The following is a 17145-nucleotide window of genomic DNA, read 5'->3' on the forward strand; positions in this document are numbered from 1 at the left end:
TAACATTGCTAATATAATATGGTCACAAGTGACCAACAGTGGCAGATAATTTAGCTATGGGTGCTATACTGTGAGATTAGGCTAACGCATTGCCTGATCAGAGCAAAATTTGGCATTGGCTTTCCTTTCTTTTCAGGGAGGTGCCTGAGAGCCTTGACTTCTAAGTCTCTGGCCCAGGATCCCAGCAATGGCTGATGGGGCATTGAGAGTCATGCTTTTGTGCAGCCTAGAGGGTTCCCTTCTTTTAGTAATGTCTTCACTGGAGACTGTAGACAAGTGAGAAGCAAACCAGCCAAGAATAGGCTATGTAAAAATGAAAGCTCTCTGGAAACATAAATGCGTACCACTAAGCGAAAGAAGCTACTCTGAAAAGGCTACATACTACATGATTCCAACTATACGGTGTCCTGGAAAAGGCAAAACTGTGGGGACAATAAAAAGATCAGTGGCTTCCAGGGGTTAGGGGGCAGAGAGGGGTGAGTAGTCAGAGTGCAGAGGAATCTTAGGGGAGTGAAAATACTCTGTATGATACCATAATGGTGGATACATGTCATTGTACATTTGTCAAAACTCACAGAATGTACACCACCACGAATGAACCCCAGTGTAAGCTACGGACTTTGGATGATAATGGTGTCAATGCAATTGTTATTAATTATAAACAAATGCACCACTGTGGTTGAGAATGTGTAGTGTGGGAAGTTGTGCATGTGTGGGGACTCTGTGTTCCATATGATTCAATAATTCTACTTCTGTGTGTATCTTCAAAAGAATTTAAACTAAGCAGTCAAATAGATATTTACACACCCATGTTCATGGCAGCATTATTCACAATAACCAAGAGGTGGAAATAATTCAAGTGTCCCTCAACAGGTATTGGATAAACAAAATAGAGTATATCCATACAATGAAATACTATTCAGCCTTAAAAGGAAAAGTAATTCTGACGCATACTACAACCTGGCTGAACTTTGAGGATGTTATGATAAGTGAAATAAGCAAGACACAAAAAGACAATTACTGCAGGATGCCTCTTCCATGAACTACCCAGAGCTGTCAAGTTCAGAGACAGAAGGTAGAATGATGGCTAGCGGGGGTTGGAGGAAGGAAAAAATGGGGAGTTATTTAATGGGCATAGAGTGTCAGCTTTACAGGGTTGTACAACAATGCAAGTATACTTAACCTCACCCCACACTTAAAAATGATGAAATGGTAAATTTCACGTTACATATATTTAACACAATTAAACCTTTTCAAACACTAAAAAAAAAAAATTAAAATTAAAAAAAATTAAAAAGCAAGCTCTTGGAAGCAGGAAAATGTCTACTAGCTTTAAAAGTTCAGGAGGCTCCATTTAATTTAATCTGACCTCCCTTTGAATGCAGCTCCTAACATTTCTTTTTTTTTTAATTTAAATTTTAGTCGACATCCAGTGCAATATTGGTTTCAGGAGTAGAATTCAGTGATTCATCACTTATATACAACACCCCGTGCTCATCACAACAGGTGCCCTCCTTAGTACCTCTCACCCATCTAGCCCATCCCCCACCCACTTCCCTCGGTCAAACCTCTGTTCTCTACCCTTATGAGTCTCTTATGGTTTGTTTCCCTCTCTCTTCCCCCGCCTCTTCCCATAAGTTCATCTGTTTGGTTTCTTAAATTCCACATACGACTGAAATCCTATGGTATTTGTCTATCTCTGGTTGACTTATTTCCCTCGCATTTTTATTTCTAGTGGTGGGCACTGTAGTTTTTCTCTCTCTGGTTCCACTGTCTCTAGATTTTTCCATTCAACTTCCCCAATAACGTAACAATACTTTCACACGAGGCCCCGTGAGAGCACTGACACGACAGGCAGAGGCAGGTCTTGGGCCTGAGGGGCTCATAAACTGATGCAGACAGATGCTTGCTTACAGAATGTGATCCTGTTCAGATAAAATAGTATGCCATTTGAAATCTAGCCTCTTATTCAAGTTTTTTTTTTTTAGACAATTGTTGCCATTTTATTTATAGCTAATTTCTCATTTCCAGCACTTTTCCTGTCCAAGTCAAAACGGGTTCTCTTCCACATCCAAAGTGTGTGGGGACGACAAGAGACACTGGCTCATCACCCGGCTCCTAGAGAAACACAATGGAGGTGTGTGATGTGACCTTCTATTCAATAATATAAGCAAAAATCCAGCTTGATTTATTGTTATTGTGGTAAAATATACATAGCATAAAATTTAACATTTTAACCATTTAAAAATACGTAGTTCAGTGACATTAGTGTATTCTCACTGATGTACAGCCATCACCACCAGCCATCTCCAGAACTTTTTCATCAGCCCTGTGATGAGACTCTGTGCCCATGAGGTAATAAGTCCCCGTTTCTCTCAGTGCCCCCAGCCCCTGGTCCAGTTTTATTTTTAATTTGTGGCCTGGGTAAATGAACATGCAGACCTGGGAGACTTATGAGGTACATGATCTTGCTTGCTCTCCCTTGCTTCTCTTTTTGAACATAATCCTTTATAATAGACCTGAAATTGTGTGTATTAGATTTCCCACCCTATATAGTAGAGCAGGAAGCCAGGCTTAGCAAGCTAACGTCCCTCCTTTTAACTGTGTATAGTTTTCTTCCCTGGCTTTTCCTTCTTTCCTGGGCAAATTATCTATCTGCTAAGACTCCGAGAACAGAGGCACATTTCCTGGCCTCTGTTGTTGGCTCAGGCACTTGCCTGGAATTTCTGGGATGCCAGCCCCCTGCGCGTATCTTGGAGGTGCTTATACCGATGGGTTACACCAGGGAAGCAGACGCTGTTCCTATGGGGGTTTCAGCACCAGGAGGTGAGATCTCTGGCTGCGAAGGGCTCTTAGCTTGAGTTCCAAGTTTGACTCTCCTAACAGCTGTTCAACTTTGAGATGACTTAGTCCTTCTGGATCTCAGCTTCCTCATTTAAAGGAGCCTCAGTGTCCTCAATGTGCAATGAGGATGATGACATATCTGATATTTCCACTTGGCATCTCCAATTCGACGGAATGAAATGGCGCTCTTGATTCTTCCTGCCAGATTGATTTCTTCGGCAGCCCTCTTCGGCGTGATCCCACATCATCCATCTGATAGTTTATGATGGAAACCTGGGGACAGCTCTTCATTTCCGTCCCTGCTCATCAGGAAGCCCTAATGATTGCACATCTGACTCCCATTTTTCACTCACACTGCACTGCTCTCCAATTTCCCAGCCACCACTAAGGACTATGGGAGCGACCTCCCAACTTGTTTACTTGCTTCAGTTCTTGGTTCTTCTCCAACCCATCGTTAATCATCAGAATCCGGATAAGAACACTTCTATAGTGTTCTCTACGCTGGTCACTGTTCTAAGTGCATTATGTGTATTACCTCATTTAATCCATATACTAGAAGTAGATGAATCCCTACTTAAAATGAATCCAGGCTTCCTATTTTAAGAATCATGTTCTACCTCCCTATCTTGCTCTGCCAGATTCTGAGTGTTGTGTTCTGGCTTCCAGATGTCTTCATCAGGTCTATGTGTGAAGCAGGTCTTCTACAACGACTGACTGAAAAGGCCAAGGTCAAGGGCAATGCCTACTAAGTACTAAGAGAATTAAGAAGCCATCTTTATTTCCTGTAGCTCTCTTCTTGTGGTCCTGCCTTAGTACATTTTTTTTTTTTTAAGTCTTCACTATGGAAAAATTTTTAAAAAATGTAAAAGTAGCCAGAATAATAAAATTAATGCCTGTGGGTATGTCCCCCAGAGCCAACAGCCATCACATCATGGCCAATTTTATTCCATCTATGTGCCCATCCATCCCCCATCCTAAATTATTTCAAGGCAAAGCCCAGACATTATATCATTTCTTCTGTAAATATTTTAGTATGCATTCCTAAAAGATAAGATCTTTTTTACTATGCCGTACCCAAAATACCATTATCATACCTAAAATTATTTAAAAAGCCACTCCTTAATGTTGTCAGTTGTTATATATATCCTATTATCAATTATTATATGTCAGTTATTATCTCATCCTTAGAATACATACTTTTATAGTTTATATCTGAATTTATTCCAATAGAGTCCACACATTTTCATTGTTTGATGTATCTGACCAGTATTTATAGGTTTCCCTGTTTTTGTTTTTTCTTGAAATCTTCCTTTTAGGAAACTGTATCATTTATCCCATCAAATTTTCCACCCTGCATATTTATGGTTGTGTTTCTGTGGTGTAGATGAGCATTTCTTCCCTTTTTTGCATTTCCTATGAATTGTAGAGACTTGATCAGATTCAAGTTCTATTCTTTTGATACGAGCACATTCTAGGGTCACCCGGGTGGCTCAGTCGGTTGAGCGTCGGATTCTTGATATTGGCTCAGCTCGTGATCCTGTGGTTCTGAGATTGAGTCCCACATGGGGCTCTGGGTTGGGTATGGAGTCTGCTTGGGATTCTCTCTCTCCCTTTGTCTCTTCCCCCATCCCCACTGTCCCCCTCTTGTGCTCTCTCTCTCTCTCTAAATAAATAAATAAACATTAAAAAAAAAGAAGAAGAACACATCCTAGATGGTGTCCTACTCTAGGTTTTCTAGAATAAGACTGTTCAATAGAACTTTCTGATGATGAGACTATTCTATATTTGTGTTGTAGAATTATAGCCACTGGTTCATGTGGCTATTGAGCCCTTAAAATGTGGCTAGTGCAACCAAGGAACTGATTTTTAAATTGTATTTAATTATAAGTAAACAAAATTTAAAATTTAAAGCCCTACATGTGGCTGGTGGCTGTCAGATGGAATAACACAGCTCTAGTGTTTTCAAAGGCACTGTTGGTTTGGTGAAATAAAAAACACGGCCAGTTTGGCCAGTGGGGCTGGAGTTAGGCTTGTGGAAGACTATCTTTATTAAATAAACAAGCCAGTAACTGCCTTCTTTGTGTTATGTAGTTAATGCAGTTGTACCCATCAGTGCCTGGAAGGACCAGAGTTAGGATCCAGTGCCTGTCCCTGAGCAAAATTTGTGGTCCCTTTGGAAAGAGGAAGGAGAATTGGCTACTGGCAAGGTAGATCAGATGTTGTGTGGCTTGATGATTATACACTTTGAAATCTCTCTTTAAGAAAAGGCATACAAAATTCTGAAAACAAAATTAAGAATAAAAAATAAACTTCACAACATTCTTGGGTGCCTGGGTGGTTCAGTTTGTTGAACATCTCGACTCTTGGTTTCGGCTCAGGTCATGATCTCAGGGTTGTGGGGTTGAGTCCTGTGTGGCTCCATGCTAAGTGTGGAGCCTACTTGGGATTCTCTCTCTCTCTCTCTCTCTCTCTCTCTCTCTCTCTTTCCCCTCTCTCCCACTTGCACTCTGTCTGTAAAAAATAAAAAACTAAAAAAAATGTAACATTTTAAGTAACTGCCTGCCTACTTGGGATTCTCTCTCTCTCTTTCTCTCTTCCCTTCTCTCCCACTTGCACTCTGTCTGTAAATAAAAAAACTAAAAAAATGGTAACATTTTAAGTAACTACCTGGCACATCCCTCTGAAACATTTTATTCGAAATCCTCCTCACCTGACAGTGAATTTGTGTATAATTTTTTTTAGCAACGATAGAAAGACCATTCAGTCTTTTCTCAACATGGGGGATCAAGACGTTTTTTTAATCAGCAGTTTAAAAAAGTTTCTTTCAGCCTGACAACTTGCTTATTGGTAATGTTATGTAAAGATGTAGGGTTACTGCCAACTTTGACAAAACCACCCCCCGGTTTCTTTTATAAATGAATTGTAAGATCTCCAGGTATTTCAAGTTGTCTTGTGTGTTGGCTAATCTCAAACACTCTTTCCATTCATGCTACTCGTAAAAGAGTTCATTTTCAATGTCCTCATTGTAATGCGTGTTATGAGTTTTGTGCTAAATTTGTTGTTAGTCTTTCGTGCCAAATTATTAAGAAAGTAAAATTGTTTCCAGTGCGTCCACATGATTTGAACTACTAATCACATTAGCAAATAATCCCCAGAGGCTCTTCATTACTTTTATCCTCAGTCTATCTTTTCTTCTTAATATATTGCTGCTTTAAAAAATATATGCTGGGTGTAATCCAAATGGTTCCCAAACCTCACTATTTTCTTTTAACCAGTGCCCATTTACCTTGAAGGGAGCCACGTCAACCTGTTCTAGTAAACACAATCTAAGTGTATCCTCAACCCAACTAACCCACCAGTACACCCTAAACAGTCTACTGGCACTCTGCTACCATTTAGCATGAGAGGAGATGTGAGTGAAGAAAACTGGGGTAGAAAACGGAGGTGGTTATACTTCACGGTGGTAAACAATCTTACTCACACAGGTAACCTTAAGGCGAGAGCTTCCTTTTTCCTGGCTTTGGAAAGGAGCCCAGCCAAGTGAGTGGTGACCTGGGAGCTTAAGCTTCAACGGCTTCGTGGTAAATGGTTAAGTCTACCTCTGCCTTCCACGTAGGCAACCACCAGGGTTTGCTGGCGTAATGTCAGGAGAGTCAGAAATCACTAGGAGTGGTGAACTGAAGACGGTCTAGAACCAGGGATTGGTTTGGATCAGAGGAACCAAACCAGAGCTGGTTTCCAGGAGGACCCGGACTCGGGAGCAGAATGGAGACAGGAGGCACGAGGTCCCGGAAGAAGTGCTATGATGTCTGGTGAGCAAGGAGATGTAGCAGATGTGCAGGGGCCAATACTGATGCATTCCAGATGGTCACGGCTGGACCAGCAGGCAGATGGACATTACTGATGGGGACGAGGAGTTTGGAAGGGTGGGATTGTCACATCCTGTCAGGGGCACAGCGCGACTTAATGAAACTGGTCAAAAGGGATTGAGATCTGGGGTAGCTGAGCCCTCCGCCGGCGAAGGATTCTTCTTTAGAGTGTGGCCAAGCTGGCCGGGAACCCAGTTTTTCTGGCTCCTGTTTTTTTCTTTACTCCAGGCTGCTGCCCAAATAAAACCTTTACCTCAAGCTACGCATTCGAAACTGGAAGAAGGCATTCGTTCTTGCCTAGGGAGAGCCTTCCTGGGAGGTGGCTCATCAAACCCTCGTGGTGGGTGGCTCCCCTTATTGATGGCCTTATCAGTGGTAGGGGATCTTTGCCTGGTGCAAAGAAACATCAGTAAGACAGGGGAGGGAGAAACCTATTGTATTAAATCTTTCTTTCTCCTTTCAGTTTTTTTCCCTCCTGCCTCCCACAGACACCTGGTATCAGTTCCAAAAGACACATTTTAGTGCCTTTAAGCAAAACTAGTTCTTCTGCCTGGGCGAACTCTGACACTGAACTTTCTGTTTCCAGCCCCCTTAAAAAACCTTCGTCAAATTTCCACCATGCAAAGGTTGAAGTGTTTCGGTCACCGAAGCGGTTCAGTGATGATCGTGGTGGCTGTTTCTTAAAGGGGATACTCGTTCATTCATTCATTCATTCATTAGTTCGTTCATTCAACAAACACGTAGCAAATTCTGCAATGTGACAGACATTGCGCCTGAAGGCAGAGCAAACACAGTCACCCTTGCGGCCATCTCGGAGACTCGCATCGAATAAATCACAAACAAACGTAAACTTGCCACACTCACCTGAATAAAAGGCACAGACCTGACCTCTATGTTCAGCCACTAAGCAAATACGCTGCTGGGTCAGTGTGAAGGTATTTTAAGGCGTCCACGTGACATACTCCTCAGATGGCCCCCATCCTGTCTTTCCCTCTGCTGACGCAAAGGCCTTCTCACCCGTCAGAAGGTGAAGCCTTGTCCCTGCCTTGAATGGGGCCGGCCTTGGAACTTGCTTTGAGCCCGAGAACGCTGTGAAGGGATCTGTGTGAGACAGTTTGGGGCCAACGCCTTAAGAGAACTGATGGCCTTCCGCGCCTTCCCTTTCCAAGTCATCTGCCGCAGACAGAGCCCAATATCCCGAGACCACAGTGCTGTGAGGAAGCCAAGCCAGCAGCGGGGAGAGGCCACAGGGAGAGAGGGATGTTCAGCCGGGTCCCAGCTCTTCAGCCTTCCCAGCTGAGACGTCAGACGTGACAGAAGAAGGCCATCTCCTCTCGGGGCATTCTTCTCCCAGTGGACACCACGTGGAGCAGGAAAACCACCCAGAGGAAACCAGCGCACATTGCAAAAGAAGAATAAATGGTTATGGTGCGTTATTAAGTTTTGGGGAGGTTTGTTACACAACAATAGATCATTAAAACAGCAGTATAGCTGCTGCCTTGAGCCCCTTGAGTGGCTCCTCCCCTGTGGCCTAGACCCCTCAGATCTGTCTCCAGCACCTCCAGGACGGCTCCCCACCATGACTTAGCACTCAGCAGTCAATTCCCGGCACAGCAGGAAGCTTCCAGTTTCTTGTTCCAGAATCCATTCTGTGTTCTTTGGGCTGATGTCTGCACATTTCCAGTAAATAAATGCTTTGAATACCTTCACCGAGGGCCGGGTGGCATAGGGTTGTATAGGGGGGGTCTTTGACCTAATCAGAGAGGCCAGGGGAGGATTCCCCCAGGAAGAGATCGAAAGTGTGTGAAAGCGTTGATTTGGGGAGAAGGGCGAGGAGGCATGACCACAGAGAAGGTGTGTAAGGGAGCTCTGTGGTGGGACAAGAGCAGAAAGAGAAACCGAAAGAAGGCAAGTGTGACTGGTGTGCACAGGGCAAGAGGAATGTGAAGGGTCTGGACCTTGTAATTGTCCTCCCAGAGTATAGCTGATTAGACTAGAGAGTTCCCCTCTCTAGGCGGGCCAGTGACCAGGTAGAGTGCTATATGCTGCAGGGTGACTAACCAACCCAGTCAAGTCCCTTCTTTTAGGGAGTTCAAACCAGATGTACCAAAGGAGTCCACTGGCCAAGAGCAGACTTGCAGCTGAACCACTGTCATGGCGGACCTTGGCTGGGGCAATGGATGCCTCTTCCTGATTGAAGACTGACCTCTAGAATTGCTATAGGGCGGCCTGCAGGCCAGCTGGTGTGGACATTACACCTTTTTAAAAAAAATTTTTTTTATTCTGTCCATCTACACAGGGTTGCCAGTACAGTGCTTTATGATTAAATTCGTTGTTAACACTGAAATATCAAAAGTTTTCAAATCGAAACCTTTCAAACATTTGGGAATTTTTTGAGCATTTCTACCATATCTATGGCAATCGTAGATGGAAGTGAGTAGCAGCTACTTGGGTTTGTTGGAGTATGCACAGTGCACATCAGTTTAAAACAGTTTCCACTGGGGGTGCCTGGGTGGCTCAGTCGGTTAAGAGTCCAACTTCGGCTCAGGTCATGATCTCCCGGTCCGTGAGTTCGAGCCCAGCGTCGGGCTCTGGGCTGATGGCTCAGAGCCTGGAGTCTGCTTCGGATTCTGTGTCTCCTGCTCTCTCTGACCCTCCCCCGTTCATGCTCTGTCTCTCTCTGTCTCAAAAATAAAAATAAACTTAAAAAAACATTAAAAAAAAAAAACAGTTTCCACTGCTCGCTGGGGCGATCTCTCAACACTTGAGGCCAGTTGTCATATATCATCCTACAGAGGCCCTGCTACACATGTTCACATTACTACCCCCCCCCCCCCCCCAACCCTAGAGGCATTGGACATGGTGATCCCCTTTTGGGACAAGCTGGCTCCCACTGTAAACGGAGGACCCTTGATGTCCTCCATGGTGTGTGTGACGTAGGACTGCGAGATTTAGCAAATGGAAAAATGAAACGGTAAGAACGACAAAATAAAAGAGGACACACAGTTTAATTTGAATTTCAGGTAAGCCACAAGTGATTTTTTAGTGTAAGTGTGTCCTCAGTGTTGTATTTTCTCCTTCCCAGGAGGGAGGGGCAGCATTGACGGCTGAGATGAATGATGTCCTGGCCTTGCTGTTCCTGGATGCAGGCCCCCATCAACTGGGGCAACGTTGAGTGAGGCTCTGCTTCTTGCCATATGGCACAGGGGCAAGTGAGCAGCCCGTTCCGAGTAAGATGATGTATGTGGACGCGAGGTGAGGGCATCCCAGATGTGGGAATTTCTGTCTCGGGGATGCACGACCCTCCTAGCACATGGGTCCATTCACCAACTCGGAAGCTCTCTAAATTCCTTCGTCTGGGTTTTTATGGAGGTTCTGTTGCATAAACATGGTTGATTAAGTCCTTGACCATTGATGAGTAATGCAATCCCCGGTTCTATCCCCCCCCCCCCCCCCCCCCCCCCCCCCCGCCGGTGGGACTAAAGTTCTAGCCCACTTTTCACCAGCATTACTTATCTGGCAACACTCCCCCCCCCCCCCCATCTTCCAAGAATCAGCTCATTAGCATAAACTCGGGTATGACTGAAAGAGGCTAAGTATGAATAACAAAAGATGCTCCTCTTGCCCCATTCCTCAGGTAATTCTAAGGGTTTTAAGAGCTTTGTGCCAGGAACCAGGGAACCAGGGACAAAGACCTGGATCACAATATCACAGCTGGAATGGAGAGGGAAGTGACAAGGTGACAGTGTGGATGGCTGGAGAGAGCAGAGGCAGGAGGAATCAAATATGTTGGTGGCACCTCTGTAGTTATCAGATAGTGGCACCACTGCCTGGGGGTTTTATTTCCAAGGAAGCTGGGAGGAGGAGCTGCTCTGAAGAGAAGAGCACTACCTCTCTAGATGAATCGATTTTGAGGTGCAGTCAAAAGAAAAAGTCTAGCGAGTGGCTGTGTTATGCCCAGAATTCGTGATCCCCAAAGACCACCAGGGAGCCGAGTCCGATGCAAAAGCAAAAGAGCCTTTATTCGAGCTAGCTCGAGCTCAATCCCCTACCTGCACTGACGCAGTGGTGAGATACAGGGGAGAGAGCGAGTTTCAAAAGGACAAAGGTTTTATTGGGGCGTAGGGGCAGTTGGTGAGGTAATGGCTGTGGCCTCAGCCGATTGGCTGGGGAAGGGTCCTGGGGAAGGGTCCGAGTCCTGTTAGGCAGGTGAGGAGGGGGGGGTTACTCAAGGGGAGGAGGTGTGGTCAAGGTGAAGGACACAGAACAAGATGGAGTCAGCCGGCGTAGGCCCGCCCTTTCAGCTGAAAATTCCGTTAAATTATAAGAGCAACTAATATTTAATCTGTGCTCACTATGTGTTTCCTGTTCTAAGAACTTTGCACATATGAATTTCTTTTTTTATTAACATTTTTAAAAATGTTTATCCATTTCTGAGAGACCAAGAGAGACAGAGCGTGAGCGAGGGAGGGGCAGAGAGAGGGAGACAGAGAATCCAAAGCAGGCTCCAGGCTCTGAGCTGTTGGCACAGAGCCCGACGCAGGGCTCGACCTCACGGACCGTGAGGTCATGACCTGAGACGAGTCCGACGCTTAACCAAATGAGCCAGCCAGGCTCCCGGCACATATTAATTTCTTAAATCCTCACAAAAATTCTATGAAAGAGATCCTGCCATTATTCTTTCCACTTTTAGACGAGGAAACCAAATAACAGAGACATTTAGTAACTGGTCTAAAAGTCTCATGGCCAGCAATATTCCACCCTAGCTGTCCCATAGTGCATTTGCCACACTTCCTCCCACCTGAGACCCAGGTGTATGCTCCTCTGCTCCCCTTTATCAGATCAGTCTAGAGGTGAGAAAAACATGTTTTATTTGTCAATGTCCTGTTACTTAGTTAAAAATTTTTAAGGGGAAAAATACAATTAAAACCAGACACCCAAAATTAAATTGTATTTACTTATGAAAAGAATTGAGATGAGTTCTGGCCGAATGGCACAGGTCTTTTGTGGCATCTAATTAGGATGCTTTAGTTTTACCATTGCCGTCTTGGTATTTAATTTTAGTGGAGAAAAGTAGTGAGATGGCGCGTGAATAGTTAAGTTGTGTCTTTGAAGAGCCTCTTAGACATGCTGAACGTGATTAACAATAATACATTAATTAACTGATTAATACTAGCTTTATAATGGCAGTTTTGTGACAGGAGTAGCTGAAGATAAGCTGCTAGCAGGGATTCCAGGGTACTTCATCTTTAAAAATGTGTTTTTTTTCGTTCCGTGTCGAACAGGAATGCATTTTCATCAATCACTTGAACTGAAGGCATGCATTTTTTGCTGGACTGAAAATTGGTATTTTTGCCTTTTTTTCAAGAGGATTGTTGGATCCGTGTGCTCAGATTCATAACTGGCATTGCTCCCTTGTCTTGGAAACAGTGTGAGAGAGAACATTGCGTTCTTGGAATCAGAAACTGGTTCCCGAGTTCAGCCTTCATCCACACAGGGTCTACGGGAAGAGGCAAAATTTGAGAGATGGGAAATTGCGCCCATGGAGTCATCAAGGGGTCATCACCGAGGTAGCAGATTTAGGACCCAGGTGGATGGGATAATTGCCACCTCTTCCCCCTGAACCAGCAACTGTGCTTCCAATTTCATCAACAGAAAGGGGACCTGGGGAAGAAAAATGGCTTTACCCTTATGTATCTTTTGGTCTGTTGCTGACTCTGCCACAGGCCTTTTGGGATGTGAGAACAGTCTCAGTGTTAATGCAGCCTGGCTTTTTTTTTTTTTTTTTTTTTTTTTTTTTTTTTTAGCACTATATACTTCTTGTGGTCATAGAGCCGTAAGTAAACGTGGAAAAGGTGACAGCCTGGGGACCTCAAGTTAGGATTGCTGTACGGTGACATTGAACAATGGAGTATCCCCAGTTCTCCCCAATAATTCACTGTGGACACTGACAGAACACGTGTTTGTTGATGGCAGGGTTGGGGTAGTTTGGGGTGGACTGAAGGCAAAGGCTCTCAGTGCCCTCCAAGATGCTGGTGAGTTCAGAGGACTAAGATATTCAATCATTGTAGGGCAACAGACTCTTTTTTTTTTTTTTTAATTTTTTTTTAACGTTTATTTATTTTTGAGACAGAGAGAGACAGAGCATGAACAGGGGAGGGGCAGAGAGAGAGGGAGACACAGAATCTGAAGCAGGCTCCAGGCTCTGAGCTGTCAGCACAGAGCCTGACGCGGGGCTCGAACTCACGGACCGTGAGATCATGACCTGAGCCGAAGTCGGCTGCTTAACCGACTGAGCCACCCAGGCACCCCAGTGCTCAGACTCTTTAATACCATGGAAAGTTGGCAAAACCTTGTGAACCTGTGTGAATCAGATGCACTGGCTCAAAGTAGATGAAATGGATCAGTTCACATAATTTGGCCTAGTGTTAGGGCTATGGGAATGAAAATGCCCTAGGAGAAATCCTGTGGCAGCTTTGCTGAAGCAGGTGTATGTGTGTGTGTGTGTGTGTGTGTGTGTGTGTGTGTGTGTGTAAGAACCCATATCCCAAATTGTTATATGACTTCCACCACTTACATCAGAATCCCTTTCTCTTTCTACTGAATGGCATTCTTAGCTCCCAACACCCTCCCAGTTCTCATGCCTGAAGGTCAACTGTGATTTCAACTTGATGCTTTTGCCCTATTAGACACATGATTTTTTTTAAGGTAACTTTTTTTTTTTAAGTTTACTTATTTATTTTGAGAAGACAGAGACAGCTCAAGCAGGGGAGGGGCAGAGAGAGAGGGAGGGAGAGACAGAATCCCAAGCAGGCTCTGTACTGCCAGCGGCAGAGCCCGATGTGGGGCTGGAACCCAAGAGCTGTGAGAACATGACCAGAGCTGAAACCAAGAGTCGGATGCTTAACTGACTGAGCCACTCAGGCGCCCTGGACACATGATATTTGTAAACCTAGGAAAAAGCAAGGAAAACTCCTTGGAGATTGATTTGGACACTTGATCAAAATGAATCTTATAATTAAAAATATTGATAACTCAAATTCTTTAAAAAGGTAAAAATCAGCTCATTTCAAGCAAGCTCTCCTGCCAGCCACTTGGAATAAAGTTAAAGCACCTTTTGAATAGGTCATCTGAATGCAGTTTTCTCTTGTAAGTGGGTTTAAGCAGGAACAGGTTGCCATTTCCTTGACATCGCTATGTGCTGTTGCACATGTCTGAAGTCCAGACATGAAATGAGGTGTGTGCGAGTGCGTGTGGGCATATGGGACCAGTTTTCCTCACAATGACAAACACATGAGTGGATCCCATGCTTAACCCCTGGTTGTGCAACTTCAAGCACACTGACAATGAGGCGAGCCCAAAGCTGTGCTGCTTGGCCTAGAATGGAAATTCTCCTGCAGACTCCTTTAACTTCTCTTCTAGTAATGGCTGAAGACTTAAGATGAAAACAGCAAGTAAGTCTCTTCAGAAATGAAAGGTATAAGTCATACTTTCACTTTGGGAAAACTCTGCTCCTTTGATTACTTACTTGACTTAAATTCACCTGTTCACATCCCAGGAAGTTTTGCTATGTGTTGTATTCTTAGCAGCAATGAATGCAACAAAGATTAGTATTTTATTTCAAAAAAACTTCCTTGCTTTTATTTTTCCAAATGGGAATGACGGGAGGGTAGGAACAGAATAAATCTATTTGTAAGTTCTTTTTTAAAAAAAGTTTATTTATTTATTTTGAGAGAGAGAGACAGAGAGAGAGAGAGAGAGAATGAGTGGGCTAGGAACAGACAAGAAGAGAATATTCCAAGCAGGATCTGTGCTGTCAGTACAGAGCCTGATGTGGGGCTGGAACTCACAAACTGTAAGATCATGACCTGAGTCAAGATCAAGAGTTGGATGCTTAACCAACTGAGCCACCTAGGTGCCCCTATTTGCAAGTTCTTTAAATGAAAGTCATTAAACAACAGATGGCTTATTTTATGTTCAGATTCTAGAGCATCTAAAAAAAATCTAGGCCATTTATGTTTATTATGTTTAGGGATTATTTAAGAAAATAGTGTGAGTAAAATATTTCATTTTTCTCTAATAGTTTTACATAAAAATTTGGTTAAATGATTGAGAATTCACGTAAGGGAAAATCTTTAAAATACTAGTGAAAAGGAGAATGTATATGTTCTTCAAAAAATTTTTAAATGTTTATTATTTATTTTTGAGAAAGAGCACAAGTGGGGAAGGCACAGAGAGAGAGGGAGACATAGAATCAAAGCAGGCTCCAGGCCCTGAGCTGTCATCACAGAGCCCAACACGGGGCTCAAGCCCCGTGAGATCATGACCTGAGCCAAAGTCAGACGCTTAACTGACTGAGCCACCCAGGTTCCCTGGAGAATGTATATATTCTTAGTAAAGTCTGCTAATCTGGCTTTGTAAATATAAGCTGCAATCACTAAAAAGCAAATAGTAAATTTATTTTCAAGTTTGGTAGCATGTGTAGGACCGTGATAATTACTGTCCAAAGGTACCAGGATGTATCACATTATATTCTTTAATGGATTAATGTCAGGGTTTTTTTGTGGCCCTTCCCAGTAAACATAGCTTAGCTGAGTAAATGATTATTTTAAGTATCTGTTATAAGTTATAGATGCCTCAGTAGCCTCTTGGTGTTTGGTTGTTTTGGGGAGAGTGAGTATTTTCACTTTATATCTTTATACAAAGGTAGGAGCAGAGAAGTGTTGGGCAAGATGAATGGGCACGTTCTAATCGTCTGTGGGGCTTTGTAAAGTACATTCTCTCCCTGACAGATTGTGATATTGTAGAGCCTGTAACCCCTATACGGGACACCAAATTCCGTACTCCTAAATCATGCCTAGAGATGGCTGCTGTGACTGAGGGAGTGTGTCTTATCCCTCAGGTATTTTGGGACAGAAAAAGTTTGTGAAAAAGTTAGTATTCCTGGGGCATCTGGGTGGCTCAGTCAGTTGAGTGTCCAATTTCAGCTCAGGTCATGATCTCACGGTTTGTGAGTTCAAGCCCCATATCAGGATTGCTGTTGTCAGCACAGAGCCCATTTTGGATCCTCTATACTTCTCTTCCTCTGCCCCTACCCTGCTCATGCATCTCTCTCTCTCAAAAATGAATAAACATTTATATAAAAAAAATTAGTATTCCTGACAGGATTTTTATTTCCAGAAATAGGGATATATTCTGTTACCAAATATCATCTGCCCGTCACACAACATGATGCTATGAATCTGTAATTGGTTGTGGTTTCCAAATAATTTATATTTTAATACTCAACCTAGGATGCAAGATATTTACAGAGTTTGTTTTGAGCACCAACTGGATGACTTTGCTTAAAGGACCACCATGAGGACTGTTTCAGACAAGGAATCTTCAAAGTTCTGCTCTTGAACCATGGCAGCAAGAAGAGGATATAAGCTCAGTTTCTCTTTTTAACCCACTGAAAAGGTTCTGTTATGCAAAAGGTTCTAAAAGGTTCTTTGTGCTGGTACCAAATCCCAGTGATCACGAGAGAGCTTAGGTCTTTCTGGTGGACCCACCAACTTGAATGATGGTCTATCAGCTTTGGAGATTTGACCTTCTGAGATTAGAGACAGCTGTGCAGAGAAAGAATCTCCCTCATCCCATGTTCTACCATTCCCACAGAAATAAATATACTTTCATTTGAGCCAGCTTAGACACAGAGGAGTCAACACTGGAGCATTTATCTGAAAAGAAAACCCAGGAAAACCCCTGACATATCTTGGAAAGACCTCTAAAAATCTAGACATGACTGTAGTTCAAAGGCCCATGTTTTCTCCTCCCCCAGGCTCTCTCCTGGGGCAATAGTTCTCAATATTCAATCTGGAGGTTAACTTTTGGCTCTGCGATCAACTCACTGGGTAGAGGGCTACTCAGGGAGCCCCAGCGTCTTCATCTGTCAATAAATTACTTTTTGGGGCTATTATCGGAAGTAAAGAGGAAAGTGAGTATGGCGATCTCAGCACAGTGATGGTCACTAAATCAAAACTAAATAAAGACTCAACAGAATGTTAGCACCTACATCCTTGGGCACATTCACTGGTGGAGGGAGACTGACCTGGCATGCCAGAAAACATTATACTTGCAATTATAATCGCTTTTAGGAACATTTTAATTTTTTTAAATGTTTATTCATTTTTGAGAGACAGAGAGAGACAGAGAGTGAGCGGGGGTGGGGCAGAGAGGGAGGGAGACACAGCATCTGAAGCAGGCTCCAGGCTCTGAGCTGTCAGCACAGGGCCCGATGCGGGGCTCAAACCCACAAATCACGAGTTTATGACCTGAGCCGAAGTCGGACACTTAAACAACTGAGCCACCCAGGAGCCCTGCTCTTGTGAACATTTTAATAATACAGATACAGACATATTCTGTGAAGCTGGGAAGTGCATTAGATTAGAAA

The 17145-nt window shown here is 43.6% G+C and overlaps 1 long non-coding RNA gene across 2 annotated transcripts; it reads left to right on the forward strand.

The window, feature by feature from the left end:
• The first annotated feature begins 6222 nt into the window (after positions 1-6222).
• On the forward strand, positions 6223-12512 carry LOC109251688 (uncharacterized). 2 transcript variants are annotated; one of them, XR_008424165.1, is made up of 6 exons: positions 6223-6432; positions 6942-7053; positions 7177-8141; positions 9562-9687; positions 9799-9968; positions 11999-12512. It is a non-coding gene; the product is annotated as an uncharacterized LOC109251688 (long non-coding RNA). The 2 variants fall into 2 exon arrangements; XR_002073646.2 differs by having other exon boundaries at positions 6942-8141.
• The last annotated feature ends 4633 nt before the right edge of the window (positions 12513-17145 follow it).

The sequence above is a fragment of the Panthera pardus genome, unplaced genomic scaffold, assembly GCF_024362965.1.
Source record: "Panthera pardus isolate Hobbes unplaced genomic scaffold, ASM2436296v1 HiC_scaffold_20, whole genome shotgun sequence".
Lineage (NCBI taxonomy): Eukaryota > Metazoa > Chordata > Mammalia > Carnivora > Felidae > Panthera > Panthera pardus.